This window comes from Xenia sp. Carnegie-2017, unplaced genomic scaffold (genome assembly GCF_021976095.1).
Source record: "Xenia sp. Carnegie-2017 unplaced genomic scaffold, XeniaSp_v1 HiC_scaffold_23, whole genome shotgun sequence".
Taxonomy (NCBI): Eukaryota; Metazoa; Cnidaria; class Anthozoa; order Malacalcyonacea; family Xeniidae; genus Xenia; species Xenia sp. Carnegie-2017.
In genome coordinates, this window is record NW_025813486.1 from 9,749,486 (window position 1) to 9,765,162 (window position 15,677).

General features: G+C 34.5%; 1 long non-coding RNA gene across 1 annotated transcript; it reads left to right on the forward strand.

Annotated features, from left to right (window-relative positions):
* The first annotated feature begins 858 nt into the window (after window positions 1-858).
* Window positions 859-2,099, forward strand: LOC124447978. Its single transcript, XR_006948900.1, has 2 exons — window positions 859-1,622; window positions 1,728-2,099. It is a non-coding gene; the product is annotated as an uncharacterized LOC124447978 (long non-coding RNA).
* The last annotated feature ends 13,578 nt before the right edge of the window (window positions 2,100-15,677 follow it).

A 15,677-nucleotide genomic window follows, 5' to 3' on the forward strand; every position in this document is an offset into this window, starting at 1 on the left:
TGCGCGTTTGTGTTTACTTCTGTTAATAAAATTCCGCTATCGGATGCAGAGTTTCATAAATAATTATATTTCAAAAAAATTTTTGAGAGTTAGAAAGAGGAGAACGATTCAAACTATTACATATCACCAGTTTGACAACCTGATCTTGAAGAAAAGGCTGTAGTGCAAACTGGTACAAACCAACTCGACCCATGTGCAAGCCTTTATACATCGATCGACAAACGATCTCCAGGATTGTTTTCTGGCTAATCAAATACGAATACATCTTTATTTAAATTAATCCTTGTTACTTCTTTTTTATTTAATGGCCGAATGCGCTTTGCCGTCAATTTACCAGACTTAAAAATCGAAGTAGACATATCGCTGCCTTAACAACCTAATTTGCTGCCATTTTACGGTGCCCCAAACGTGGCTGCCTGTGCATGACTAAGCGCGCAAAGCATTATCGTCAGACTCGTTCTTTAAATCATAATTGGGGTAGAAAGAGGAGTGTGTTGGATTCGAAAAACCACTATCTAAATCATTTTTCTGTGAATTCCCCCTCGTATGCCAACTACATTATATTATGCCTGAGATTCGGGAGAAATATTGTGATAGTTTCTCTTGTATTTTCAACTTTTCTTTTATCGACTTTTTTGACGACCTTTGAACTTTTTTGGTTAGGACATCAGCAATGTTATCGCGCTTAATTCAGTTGAAACTCCAGTGTTTTGTGTACTTCACATTTGTCTTCATCTTGAGTATTAAGACGTTGAAATTTTTATTTACTTTAGTGTGATGCATTCATCACAAGAAATCTTTCCTCAAGTCTAGTGTCTTCATTCTGATGTTAAAACTTGAGTCTTTTTCCCCTATTGTCTGGTGTCTTCATCAGAAGTGATCTGATGTTAAAACTTAAGTCCTTACATACTCCAGTCTACTATCTTCATCAAGAGGGATCTGTTGTTAAAACTTGAGTCAATACTCCAGTCTAGAGTCTTCGTCAGGAATGATCTAATGTTGAAAATAGAGCTCTTATATACTCCAGTCTAGTGTCTTCATCAGGAATGATCGGATTTTGAAACATGAGTTCTTATATACTCCAGCCTTGTGTTTTCATCGCAATTAATGTTGAAGCCTGCAACATTATTACTACATTCTGTGTAGTATCAGGATTGATTTCATATTATGTGCTGAACCTATTTGTTCTCGAAACTACGTTTTTATGAAGTTGCATGATGAAATTTTAACGTTATATAAGTCTTTCGTATGAGCTCCGAGCGTGAGTTCAATGCACTAGAACGCTATTAAATTTTTGTGATTATTTTATTCACTAGCGAAGAAGTTACTTACAACAGTCGTGAGCTTAAATTATGTGTTTAAGTGAAACTAGGATAGGCTAATTTCTTTGATGGCAGTACATTATTCTCGACAGAATATTATACATACGTTATGTACGTCACTACAAAATAATCTATCCTCATTGTTTTGATTGTTTATTACTTATGCTGTGGTAAGCTCGAATGCCACTTTCATGTGCCATATACACACCACAGTTTGACGATATATGCAAATTTTTACCAGATACGGTCGGAAGAGATTAAACACCCCCCTGTTCTGAACTTTACAACTATACAAATCAGGTGGAAGAGTCTAAGCTCATCAGTAAAAAATTGCACGTATGATCACACTGATACAACATCAAGTGCCGTTTCCTCAAGAAAATGTCTCTTACTAATTTTTTATAGAAAACTATTCCATCTAAATCATCTGCTTCATCATCTGCTGATGCTCCTCGGTCCATTAAATGGTGTGGAAGGGAGCGCCGTCTACTCGCTGTCGCGTGATCTTGTGGGTAAAGTAAAAAGATGCAAGCTCATTTCGCCAGTGTTGTTTAGATAGAAATTGATTAAAAACTTTTCTATTAGAAGGTGACGTTTGATAAAGGTATTTATCTTCCTGCAAGTACATGCATTTTTCCAGAAAAAACTGAGCTTTATGCTTCGACTTAGGTTTTTTCATTCAATAGCCCTTTTCCCATGCGTTTGTACATCGGGACTTTTTGTTGTGAATAGGAATAAATAATTCTGTTAATTAAACAATATTGTTTGTTTTGCATACACTTGTATTTGAATTTTAATGTCAGAAGTTTTATTAACGCCCGCCAAACTTTTCCAGAAACCTATTTAGATGAGGTTTCACGTTCTCCGAATCTTTTCATCTTGAAGTTACTGCCTCGTGAAAGTTAACATGAAATTTTTGTGAATAGTATAAGGTATATTGGGTATGCGTTGCAAAAGGGATAATACGGCGAAGCTCTGCTATCTTAGGTAGTTCTTTATAAGGTAAAGTTCGTGAAACCAATGAAGCTGCAACCTGCTATCTATGTTAATTCTCTGAATTATCTTAGCACAAATGCCTTTTGATGCTCTATTGCCATAAATTTACTAATTTAATCATTGTAAGGATGGTATATATGGAATGTATTTGTTTCATTTTTATGTAATACTATAATAAAAGCAATAGTAAAATACATGCAATAGTGAAGACACGCCAGCCCTCGCATACGTCACATCATCTGTGTTAGCTTCTGGATAAATTCACTGTGTAATACAAAATTTCAATTCGTTTAGTAATTTCAAAATGGCTAACATTAGAGTGTGATGTCGAATGAAATGAAAGATAAAGAAGAAATTATGAAAGCTTGCTAATTCCTGCAAGTTAAAAGTTTTACGATTTTTCGTTTCTCCAAAAAAGTGTTTAGGAAAACTGTATATACTGGTTATCTCGCTGCTGATCTGAAAAATTCCAAAACATTGAGAACTGATGCCCATATTCATCACCTCTTATAAACTGTATTTTGACCAAATTTTCCAAAAAAAAATTATTAATTTTTTGGGAGCCTTAACTATTTAATTTTAAGACGTTGTCGTTTATATTTTGAAAAACATTATAAATTACGGCCAAAAAGCTTTCAAAGCTATGTTGTTTAAAAATTTACTCCATAGCAACGGCCTAGCAACGCATTTAGGTTGAGATTTCCTCAAAATTTGGTCGAAATACTGGTCAAAAAATTGTCATTTTTGTTTCTCCTTTTGGTGCATTGAATTCAGAGTCTTTTGACATAATTGTATTCTAATTGGTTCCTTTGGGGAGCCATGGCAATGAAAGTCTTGTCTGTCTCGAGAGCGATGCGTTTGCATTTCTGGCGAAGTTGTCTACAAATTTCTTAGTTTTTTGTAACATTTCAAGTGCTAAATTTGCTGCTTTTATTTCCCAACTATTGTTTTTGTTATTTTGTTGGGGGATTTGAAGTTAAATGATGGGAAATCCTCAAAATAGAGGTAGAAAACGGGTGTGAAAAAATGGCAAAGAAATGCAAAAATGGCGAACCTTGTGACAAAGAGGTTGGATCTTCCGGTGCGAAAATTGGTAATCAGACAGCAAATTTTGCTGTCCATTCCAACATTATAACAGAAGATACTATATTTCTGGACTTATCAGTTTTATTTATAGTCTTAAATGAGATTCTGAAATGTCCGAACGGTGGGAAAGCAATGAACTCACATTCGGAAGCAGACTGCGGAAACTAAAAACCTCGAACAAAGGGAGAAACCTCTCGGATGGTAAAGGTTTGTCTGGAAAAGGTCGGCTAACTACGCAAAAGATGGACATTCTTCGAAACTATTATGGTTTGGCAATAAGGGGAAACCTTAATAGTGTTGAAGAAATGGCCAAAGCTGCTAGGGCATCTTTTTCCATGTTGCCTCCTCAGAGAAGAATCCTCAGCATCACCTGTGTCCAAAAGGAAAAGATAGTTGGTGTGGCTACCTAAGAGATCACACCACCTACCAACACAAGACTGGTATTCCTGGGCCCATAGTAGAACTGATTGAGCCAATATTCAATGATCTAACTGACCCAGATTTGTTGAAGAAATGTACACATGGATTGACACAGAATCCGAACGAGTGTTTGAATGGACTCATTTGGGACAGATCTCCCAAGGAACTGTCTCTTTAGCAACATATTTGGCAGTGTTGAAGTTTAATGATGGAGACATCTCCTATATTAACATTTTTCATGATTTAGACATAATGCTTGGGGTATTTATGACCAAAGGTGCGCAAGACTCCGACAAAGCCAGGATAAAGTTATCAGTCCAAAAGAATTCCAAGCAAGTGAAAAGTAGGAGGCAAGGTCCGAATTATCGCAAAAAAATTGCTTCGCAACTTTTTTCGAATAAGTTCCTACCGACCCCCCCGTTCCGATCAACCCCCCCCGATTTACTTTCCTCTCGCAATTTTTACAATGCACATGATTACGCCAATATTTTTTATTAATTTTAAAAACTATAAACTAAAATCCTCGCATTCGTTCTCTTCCAAATCGGAAAGCGTAACTGCTGCAATATCAACAACGTTTGTAGATGACGTTGACTTTGATTGCCTTTCTGCTGGATACTTTCGTGGTTTTGCACCATTTGGGCGTCTAATCTTTTGCTCTAGCCAATATTGGAGAGCTTCCTCCGCATTGAATTCAGCTAACGGGCATCCTTCTTCACCAATTCTTAGCTGAGCGTCGAGTCGTTGTGTACTCAAACGATTTCGCAGAGTTGTCTTAATTCTGTTCATTCGGCTAAATAAACGCTCCACCTTGGCATTCGTGAATGGTGTTATGAGCAACAATTCAATTATATGCAGTACATTTTTGCACTCTTTTTGCATTATAAGTTATAATGCAATAACAATATAAGTTATAAGTTATAATTTATAACATTTTCCCAGATGCTTTGCCATACATTTACATATTTTTCCTTTTTTCTGCTCCAACTATGTAGCTTTTGACGTGGCACTAGCAGAAGAAATATTCAGTTATCCAACTGTATAATACGAAAGGAAAACGATGCATTTACTATTCAAACCTTCAAACGATTCCATTCTGAGACGACTTTGTCATTGTTGCATCCATTCTGAACAAGTATAGCCTGTTAAAACTCTTTCAGTTCTAAAATTGCCTTGTCGCCATACCGCTTAAGTGCTTCGTCGTCCTTGGGCCACATTGCAAAGTCCAATATGACTGGCAGATTTTAAACACCACTTTCTCGGAACTCTTCAAGTCTTCCTTGCACACCCTCGACACTGCATTAATCATTTTTTTCAAGTTTTCGTTACTTTCCTCCGGGACGCATTAAACCCTTTTAGCTTTATTTTTGGTAAGAAACATCTTCAGAAACAGAAAGGCAATGTTACGACATAAAGTATTACATTTACAAAACACTAATTATAACATTTAAAAGTACCTGCTTCATCTTCATCGTCTTCAAGTTCTTCCACTTGATGCCTGGTAATTTTTGACGTTTTGTCAAAGGTTGGTGAGTTCTACTGTGTAAAAACATTTCAAGCGTACGTAAAGTCAGGGACTCATTCATCAATTACTTACCGTCGTCGGACGTTGTGGCTTCGCACTCCTTCAAAAACCGTGTAAAATTAATAAGTTTTTCGGAGTCGTCCTGAACGCATTTATTGATGAATTCTTTTAGTTTGACCATAGTCCACTCAAATTCATTAATGCGCTTCACCGCTTTAACAGGGTCGTGAACTTCTTTTTGGAATCCCAGGCAAAGAACCTAAAAATAAAAGTCACAACTCTTAATTTTGCACCAGATTATATAAGTTGTGATTAGACAGCAAATCTGAACATTGAACCGTCATACTAATTACCTTCAAAGGCGTCAAACTGTCAATGTATACTGTCATCAGCATAGGATACTTTGCATACGTCCATTTTGACAAAAAACCCTGCAATTCTTCTCTTTTTGCTGGCACCGAATCTGTTTGGGACAATGACTCAATGTGTAGCATGTATGCGCCATAATTGGCAACAAAGGTCTCCATGGCTTTCAATTGTTGGGTGATCCATCTCGTTCCAAAGGCTTTGGCTGGCTTTGCTATGCTCTTTTCGAAAATCTCGCTGAATCCCTTCAATTCGCGATAGCGCTTTGCCGACTTTAGTAGGCAGTGTTGTAACGAGTAATCATTACTTTCCTGTCAATCTCTGCCATTTTCATCAAACCTTTTCCAATTGGAGATCGTTCAACAACTTGTGCGCCAAAAGTTTCGCCCAAGGACTTCTGATCAAAAAGACGTTTTGCATGTTGATGTACTTTACCTTGGACATGTTTTTTCAAGCTATCTAATTTGACAGATGTTGTCCCATCTATCCATGCTTGCGAAAAACCAGCTATTGAAGAAATTGTTGAGGAGAATTCCACACAGACAGAACATTTTAACGCTTCTACTTATCTGTACTGTACTAAGACTTTTGATCAATTTAACGTTTAAATCTCGCTGCCAATTTTCTACAGTCTTTGCTTCGCCATCGTTAACGTATGCAGTGTGTATTAGTTTGTGACTTTGTCACTTCGCGTTTCAGATCATATTGAAAATGTTACGTTTCATATACAATTGATAGCGACGTTTTTTAAAAAGTTGCGACCATTTTAGGATAAATTCCTGTTAGTCACATTCCTGAGGCATGATGTAATAGCAACGCTTTGAAATTATGCAAATAGTGCAAGAAATTTGATCATTTGATATTTCTTTTGACGTAATTTAAAACTTAGGGAGTGGTCGCAAAGCATAATAAAAACACATCCATCACAGCAATATAAAAAGAGTGCTTTCAGTAAGCAAATTTACATTAAATAACAAGAAATGCGAAATGAGCTTCGCAATTTTACGAAATTTGCTTCGCAATATTTCGCCAAAATCGAAATCACTTCGCAATTTGCGATTTGCGAAGCGCTAATTCGGACCTTGGGAGGAAGTCACTTAGGCATCTCAGAAAGAAGTTTCTGGAAAATGCTGAAGACTTGGAAGGGGTAACTTATGAAGCAGGTAGCTTCTAAGCCTTCAAAGTTGTAGATGAACTGGAATGAAACTTTACATTGGATTTTCTCATTTTCGCATTTTTGCAATAGTCAGTGATTTTTGTGACACTATAAATTTGTAAATATTTGATGCAGAGGCTTGATATTTGGCATACTTACTAACTATATTATCCTCTATTATGTGACACTCTTGAATTTTTAATGCTGTTTATATTTAATGAATTAAAGCCAAATTTCGTTCAAATGTTTGCAATAGAAATGTGCAAAAATTGAAAAAGTTCTAAATTTCACTCTAAAATTTTATTTAAGATATTAAATGAAAATTAAAGAGTGTCACATAATAGAGCAGGCTCTAAGCTTTTCAAAAATATATGTTTTATTTTGTTTTAACCACTGGTTCTTGAGTTATCATGTTTACAATGCGAAACAATTAAGTCTTAATTAGCAGCCGCCATCTTGGATAATTAGGCTAATTAACGAGTTTGTGAAAAAAATTTTCTTTTTGTCATTTTCTATCACCCATGCCTTTCAGAAAATGATGTTTTTGCCTAAATTTACTTGAAAATAAAAAAAATTGTTTCAAGAGGTGATGACCACCTTACTCATGCACACTCACACACTCATTGAGTACGCCACAAAAATCACACTTTATCTAATCATTTGCAAAGTCATTTCTCCATATATGGCAATATTTACTCCTTGATATTTTAAATCAAGCAATCAGTGGAGTAAAATTGCGGTCTTAGAATAATTATAAAGTGATATTAAAGCCCCACTCAGTGACAGTAAGTGTTTAGAATACGAGCGTAAGTGTGTGTATTCACTATTGTATAACCTGTACAAACAATTGTCTTGACTTACTTTTTCAGAGGGATGAAAAGGCACAAACCTTTCAATACGCAGAAATTAGCAAGCGGGCCTTGTTATGGATAATATAATAATCGTCACAAACTCCTTATGCTGACCATTATGAAATTAGAAAAATGAATAAATTTTGTTTATTGCAGTTAAATTATTTAAAAGTTTATGTTTAAGTATGCGGGACAAGCTTTTCTTCAATATTGCATGTAACGTAGGATAATAGAATATTGCAATATCCTCGCTGAACTGTGCCTCCAACTCTTCACGATGCCTTCGCTTCCCACAGTCATACAGGATGTAGAAAAAACTAAAAACCTATAGTTCTTTTATTCCTGAGATTTTTGTGTTCTTGCAGTGAAGGATCGCAAAATAATAACATAGCAGAACTAAGGAGCTGATTACATGAGCCCGGGTAGCCGGGATTCAGCAAATCATTAAAGGACTTGGGCAAATGGAAACGATATAATACTTATCATAAGATAAATCTTCTTGAGCAATTTCGCAATATTCTGACTTTATAAATACGCAAAACATTTAAAATGAAAACAATTGACGTGGCCTATAATTTGAGAATTACAACCGAAATGACTTGTGGTGCTTAACAACAGTTGTGAGTTTTCAGCTGGAAGTTTTGATGCTTTGAAATCCTCTCATGCCTCACTAAATCCCGGTTAGCAGGGATCATATAAAAAGCCCCTAAATAAGCAGAGTGGCCACTCCATAGTGCATACTTATTTGTATGTTTAGTAAATTAGATAAATGCCAGGCATGGTGGCAGACTGATAATTGGGGACTGATAATTGGATAAAAGATGCTTACTATGTTTACTCAGGTTTACGCAAACCGGGGAGAACTTTGGGAGAACTCGATAGCTGATCAGTGCAAGCCTGAGACCGAAGGTTGAGGGTTGCACCCAGGGGCGGATCTAGAGTATGTCAAATCCGTCGCGCGACTGATGTTTGAAATTCAAAAATTACCTATTCATATTAATTAAAAATTCATTAATTATTCTTATTTTCTTATCGCATTTACTTCATGATAAAAATCCAGCTTTATTTATTATTGAAAACTAATGACTAATCCAATGAATATCTCGTTGGTAACCAGATCAGTTGAATTTTAATTGACCTGGAATAACCGACTGATAAGCGGGGTGGCTTGACTGGTTCGACTTATAAAGGAGTCTATGAACGTCAAAAACGCTTATTTTATTGGTCAATAGCCAGATCAGTGGACAGTCTGGAATGTTCTCGACTGATAATAAGGGTGGCCGGACGTATAAGGGAGTCCAATTGCTATCTTACAATTGGTTCATTTGAATTTTTGCTTTATTGTGATTGGTTTGACGGATTTCGACTGATAGCCAACTGAACTAACATAGTCAAGCTCACTGTCTGAATTGAATGTTTGATCGTTTTATAGTAATTTTTATAAGCATGATAGAAACTACAATCAGATGGAATTTATGGAAATCTTTTACAAATTCATATATTGACATGAATGCTGCTTTCTAAACTGGGAATTTTTTCAAGAGGGCGAAAAATTTATGGATGAATTGTAAATGCTTGGCAAAGACGATCTCGCGAGCGACATTTCAGTCATTGATGTTCAAAAGCAAGCCAACATTGTTTTGAGTTTTATCAGCAGAAATTTACATCGAAAATCGTAAGTAAAGGACAGGTGAAGTGTATGCATGAATGAAGTCAATTTATGCGAGTGTGTGATGCGATTTATGTTAATATGGCGTATGGTAAGCAGATTGATGCTTCTAAAATTGTTGTTGCCAAAGGACTTTTAGCTATGATTTCTTTAATGCCTGGGGAATCGTGGCCGTTATATGGCAGCGAAATCCTACATTCCTGCAAATATATTTCAATGGACAAAAAATCTGTAGCCATAAGGCGCCATACTATTATTTACTTTATCATAAACAAATGTTTTGGGTTTTTCAGTTTATGATCATTGATCATTCAATCATTGGACAGTTGTACTACATATTGTTTAAGATTTGAGAAAACTAACATTGATTACATGAGAAGCTGTTTACTATAACCTGTGATTTTGAGTCTTCTGATCCATGAAGCTTTTATTTTGACAATTTGACTGGAATGGTATTAAACCTGAGTATTTCACATACATGGAATGTTGTCCCATGTCACATATTGTCCCTTTTCTAACTGAACACCTCATGTAGAGATGTAAAGGTGTGTTAATCTCGGCTCATACCAGATTGTTTGCCATAAATTCCAAAGGGCTATTGATGTATGAAAAGCATTTTCTATAAAGTAAAAATGTCTTTCTATGTATGCAGATAAACCTTGAAATTTGGCAAAACAGCAAAGTATTTTCATGATCACTAGGTAATTTTCTGATGATCATTATAATTTCTAAACTAAATTATTTCTGATTTACATTTAAACAAGCTTTGATCATATGAAAAGATATTTATCATAACCAGTAAGCATGACACATGAACCAATTTTAACATTCATGTAATTATATAAATAAAGACATGTTGGTTACATTCTGTTTGTATTTGCAAATACAATGCTACTAGTGATTGCTATATAGCACACCTTGCATATACTTACAGGAGATAATAGTCTAGTGAAATGCCTAATAAACATTTATGGCATTAAGCTGTCCTTAACTGCAAATTTTCACTCTGATAATTTTTGCTTAACCTTTGGCAGAAAAAAATTTTGAGTTTTTTCTCAAAAGGTGAATTTGCTGGCATTGATGTAGAGATGGGTAAAGGGTTACAATAAACTTGCATGGTTTGAAGTCTGAGCTTTTCTATATCTATGAACTGTCACTTGTAAGTACCAAATTTCTAACAACTAAACTCATTACATAGAGGTTTTAATGGGGTCTCTAGGGGGTCTATGCCTGACAACTTGGTAGAAATTTTAAAGACTATATCTGTTTTTGAATAGCATTATTGTAAAATAAATTTTACGTTCCTAGACATGCTAATGAGCCATATATTTGGCATGATAAAGGAGCCTAAATATTTGGCAAAACATTCAAGTATTGTTCACTTCATTTTTTTTTGAAAAAACGTAAGCAAAATGTGTTGTTTTTACGCAAAAACGATGCCCACAAATACATTTTGTATTGCTCTAAAACGCCGAAAATGGCATTTTCAAGGCTCTGAAATTCAAAATTTCTCAGGGAGAATTCCTCAGACCCCCCCAGGTGGGGAGCGCCTTCGACGTTTTATGACTGATGTTTGAAAAATCCTAGATCCGCCCCTGGTTGCACCTGCTTGAGGGTTTTCACAAACGTCTCCGAGGTTTGCATAAGCCTGTGCTAACACGAAAAACATCTTTATTTCTTTTATAAAATAACATCTATGCGAAAGAAACAAATTTAAATCAACGTGTTAATTTTTCCTCTAAAATGTATTCATGATTGATTCGCAAATTCTCTTTAATTGATTTAATGATTTGATGGCTTGAGCTCAGATGCGTTTTACACAGGCTGATGCAAACACAGCTATTGACCAATCAGCGCATGCGTTTTATTTTGTTTATTTTATACATGTTGTTTAATTTTCATTTAGGATTATAACATTTAAATGCGGGAGCGGGAACAGGGTAGGTAAAATATCTTGGTGTACAAGCTACGTCATAGCCGCCATGTTGGATGATTTTAACGAAGGATTTTCCTTAATTACAATGCAATGTCATCCATCATGGCGAACATTCTATTTGTCTCTCACTTGCAGTGGAATGGTTGCACACCACTTATACATATAATAAAAATATATTTTCATTTTAAAATCTTTAGACCTAATCTTATCGGGGGTATTTTTACCTTGAAAGTTAAAAAAATAACCAACAAATATCCTCAAAAATTAGTTTGGATTTAAAATGAGCCTCTATAATTTATCTTTATACTTACCCTAGATCGCCACGGTATAAATATATAAATATACAGCTACTCAATTTTCAATTTCCCTCCTTTCCTGAAAGCACTGCTCATTCCATTACGTAGTAATAACCACTTCCATTAAGAATAGCTCAACTGAAAGAAAATTTCTTGTCCTAATTACGCGCAAACGCAAAGTTCTAAAGTGTCAAACCGTTTACACAACGTAGGAATGATGGCGACAACAAATTGCAAATGACGAGCATTAAACTCCTTTAATTTGGGTAGGAATCGAATATTGCTGAATAATGCACATCTACAAATCTTGGGTAATTTCAAACTAATGAGGCTTTTTCTTACACCCGACATAGTTAAAGGTTTCGACTCGTAGATTGCCTGACGACAATCGAAATGCCAAATATGGTTATAAAAAATCAATTTCTTTGTTCTTTGCTGTATTGATAAACATGAAATAAGCTATTGCCGCATTCAGCGGCTAGAAGAAGATCACGTATTTTGAAGAAAAAAAGAGTTCCTTTATTTCTTTGCATTATCTTCCAATCTTCGTCGGAATTTTGCTTATTATAATACCTGAAGTATTAAGGCTCTTTGTATTATGCATTATTGCTATTTCAAAAGAAGACCATTTAAATGCATTATATAGCTAGCATACGGAAATATTTTTAATTTTCATCACATACACGCACAATTTTTCGTTAAGAAATTATGAATTGCTGTCTAAAAAGTTGTGAGAAATTGTTATTCTTTTTTGTGAAGAATTTTTTTAGGTAAGTCGCTAAAGTTTCGAAAATAAATGAATTGTGTTGTGAAAAACAGCCAAGCTATATATATAAACTTATACATACTATATATAAGGTCAGCAGAACAATTAATTGATTAAAATGAGACGTTAGTAGCTACAAACTTGCCAATCGTGGCCTCCACAAGAAGTGGATCGACGTAGTTATGGAAGTGGAGGCAAATCATGAGCAATCTGTGATTAAATCAATATAGCGAAACTCTAAGTCTAACGTTCTCTTTTTCCCGAAGATTTCTGCAAAATGGACGGTATCTAGCTGGTCCAATTACTGATTTTAAAAAGTATAAACGCTTGTAAAGTCGATGTTAGAAGAATTCATTATTAATCTTATCTGATGAGTAACAATCGTATATAACAATCAAGCTTTACATTTTTTAAGTCAGCTTTCCGATTTCCTTCGTGTAAGAAATGTTTGCGTTCCTGCATCATTATTTTCAAAAGATCAATAAATAAAAGTCTTTGTTTTCTTCAAAATACTTGATCTATTTTGAACGCTACAGCGCTAGTAAAAATGTAATTTGGCTTATCTCTATTTGATCAACACAGCATTTAGCCTATCTTGACGAAAGCAGGAACTTACCGGACAAAGAATTTATTTTTATAAACATATTTGACATTTTAAGGTGCAATTGCGAAAAATCATGAAGTGTCAGGACCTTTTTAGTTGTTTTACTTTGAAGTGTGATTTACTTTGAAGTCATTTTTGAAACAATTTACAGAATTGTTAAAACTTTATCTAAAATACAAGCATTTTTCAAGAAAAAAACCATGACATTTTAGGATGACATTAATAATGGCTTTTGTCTACAATTCCATATTTAGAAAAGGAAACGTTTTTGACCATTGGTTTATAAAGCAAAACGAGGCATATTTATCGCAAAATTGTTGTTTAATGCTGTTAAGATAGACGATTAGCACAAGAGCTTTTTATAACTATTTACTCCTTAAATATTTTTATCGTATTTACTTAAAGATAATTTTGTAATTTAGTAATTTATTTGCGCCCCCACATTAGCATGGACTTTTCAAGCTGGAGGGTATTTTCCAACACGTTCTTCGTATATAATTAATATTCACAGTAAATGAAATGCATTGAATGCACTCTAATGCTGTTGTATGTATGACAGAAAGATTTAAGCTTAGGTTTCATTTGTCGCAATTCACATTTTTTCAACATCTGTTGTCTTTCGATAAGCAATTTGTTTTGTGAATTAATATTCTGAATTCCCAAGCAACTTACTGACAATAACTTCGGTGAGGGTCGGCAACATACGTTAGCCACACCTTATTAATTAATTATAAAAACGACATTCGGCTGATTTGAGAACAGAAACCTTTGTGTGCGCGTAGAAAGCAGAGTTGTGATACATCATTCTCACTTGCAGTGGAATGGTTGCACACCACTTATACATATAATAAAAATATATTTTCATTTTAAAATCTTTAGACCTAATCTTATCGGGGGTATTTTTACCTTGAAAGTTACAAAATTATCCAGCCAAGAATATCCTCAAAAATTAGTTTGGATTTAAAATGAGCCTCTATAATTTATCTTTATACTTACCCTAGATCGCCACGGTATAAATATATAAATATAAAGCTACTCAATTTTCAATTTCCCGCCTTTCCTGGAAGCAGTGCTCATTCCATTACGTAGTAATAACCACTTCCATTAAGAATAGCTCAACTGAAAGAAAATTTCTTGTGCTAATTACGCGCAAACGCAAAGTTCTAAAGAAGTGCCAAACCGTTTACACAACGTACGAATGATGGCGACAACAAATTGCAAATGACGAGCATGAAAATCCTTTAATTTGTGTGGGAATCGAATATTGCTGAATAATGCACATCTATAAATCTTGGTAATTTCAAACTAATGGGGCTTTTTTTACACCCGACATAGTTAAAATCTTCGACTTGTAGATTGCCTGAAGACAATCGAGATGCCAAATATGGTTATAAAAAATCAATTTCTTTGTTCTTTGCTGTATTGATAAACATGAAATAAGCTATTGCCGCATTCAGCGGCTAGAAGTACATCATGTATTTTGAAAAAAAAGAGATCCTTTATTTCTCTGCATTGTTTTCCAATCTTCGTCGGAATTTTGCTTATCATTATAATACTTGAAGTATTAAGGCTCTTTGTATTATGCATTATTGCTATTTCAAAAGAAGACCATTTAAATGCATTATATAGCTAGCATACGGAAATATTTTTAATTTTCATCACATACACGCACAATTTTTCGTTAAGAAATTGTGAATTGCCGTCTAAAAAGTTGTGAGAAATTGTTATTCTTTTTTGTAAAGAATTTTTTTAGGTAAGTCGCTAAAGTTTTGAAAATAAATGAATTGTGTTGTGAAAAACAGCCAAACTATATATACGACTGATATTAAGGTCAGCAGAACAATTAATTGATTAAAATGAGGCGCTAGTAGCTACAAACTGGCCAATCGTAGCCTCCACAAGATATAAGTGGATTGACGTAAATATGGGGAGGGGGGGAGGAGCAAATCATGAGCAATCTGTGATTAAAGAAATATAACGAAACTCTAAGTTTGAGGTTCTCTTTTTCCCGAAGATTTCTGCAAAATGGACGGTATCTAGCTGGTCCAATTACTGCTTTTAAAAAGTATAAACGCTTGTAAAGTTGATGTTAGAAAATTTCATTATTAACCTTATCTGATTAGTAGCAATCGTATATAACAAGCAAGCTTTACATTTTTTAAGTCAGCTTTCCGGTTTCCTTCTTGTAAGAAACGTTTGCGTTCCTGCACCATTATTTTCAAAAGATCAATAAATAAAAGGTCTTTGTTTTCTTCAAAATACTTGATCTATTTTGAACACTACAGCGCTAGTGAAAATGTAATTTGGCTTATCTCTATTTGATCAACACAGCATTTAGCCTATCTTGACGAAAGTAGGAACTTGCCCGACAAAGAATTTATTTTAATAACCATATATGACATTTTTAGGTGCAATTGCGAAAAATCATTAAGTGTCAGGACCTTTTTAGTTGTTTCACTTTGAAGTGTGATTTACTTTGAAGTCATTTTTGAAACAATTTACAGAATTGTTAAAACTTTATCTAAAATACAAGCATTTTTCAAGAAAAAACCATGACATTTTAGGATGACATTAATAACTGCTTTTGTCTACAATTCCATATTCAGCAAAGGAAAAGTTTTTGACCATTGGTTTATAAATCAAAACGAGGCATATTTATCGCAAAATTGTTGTTTAATGCTGTT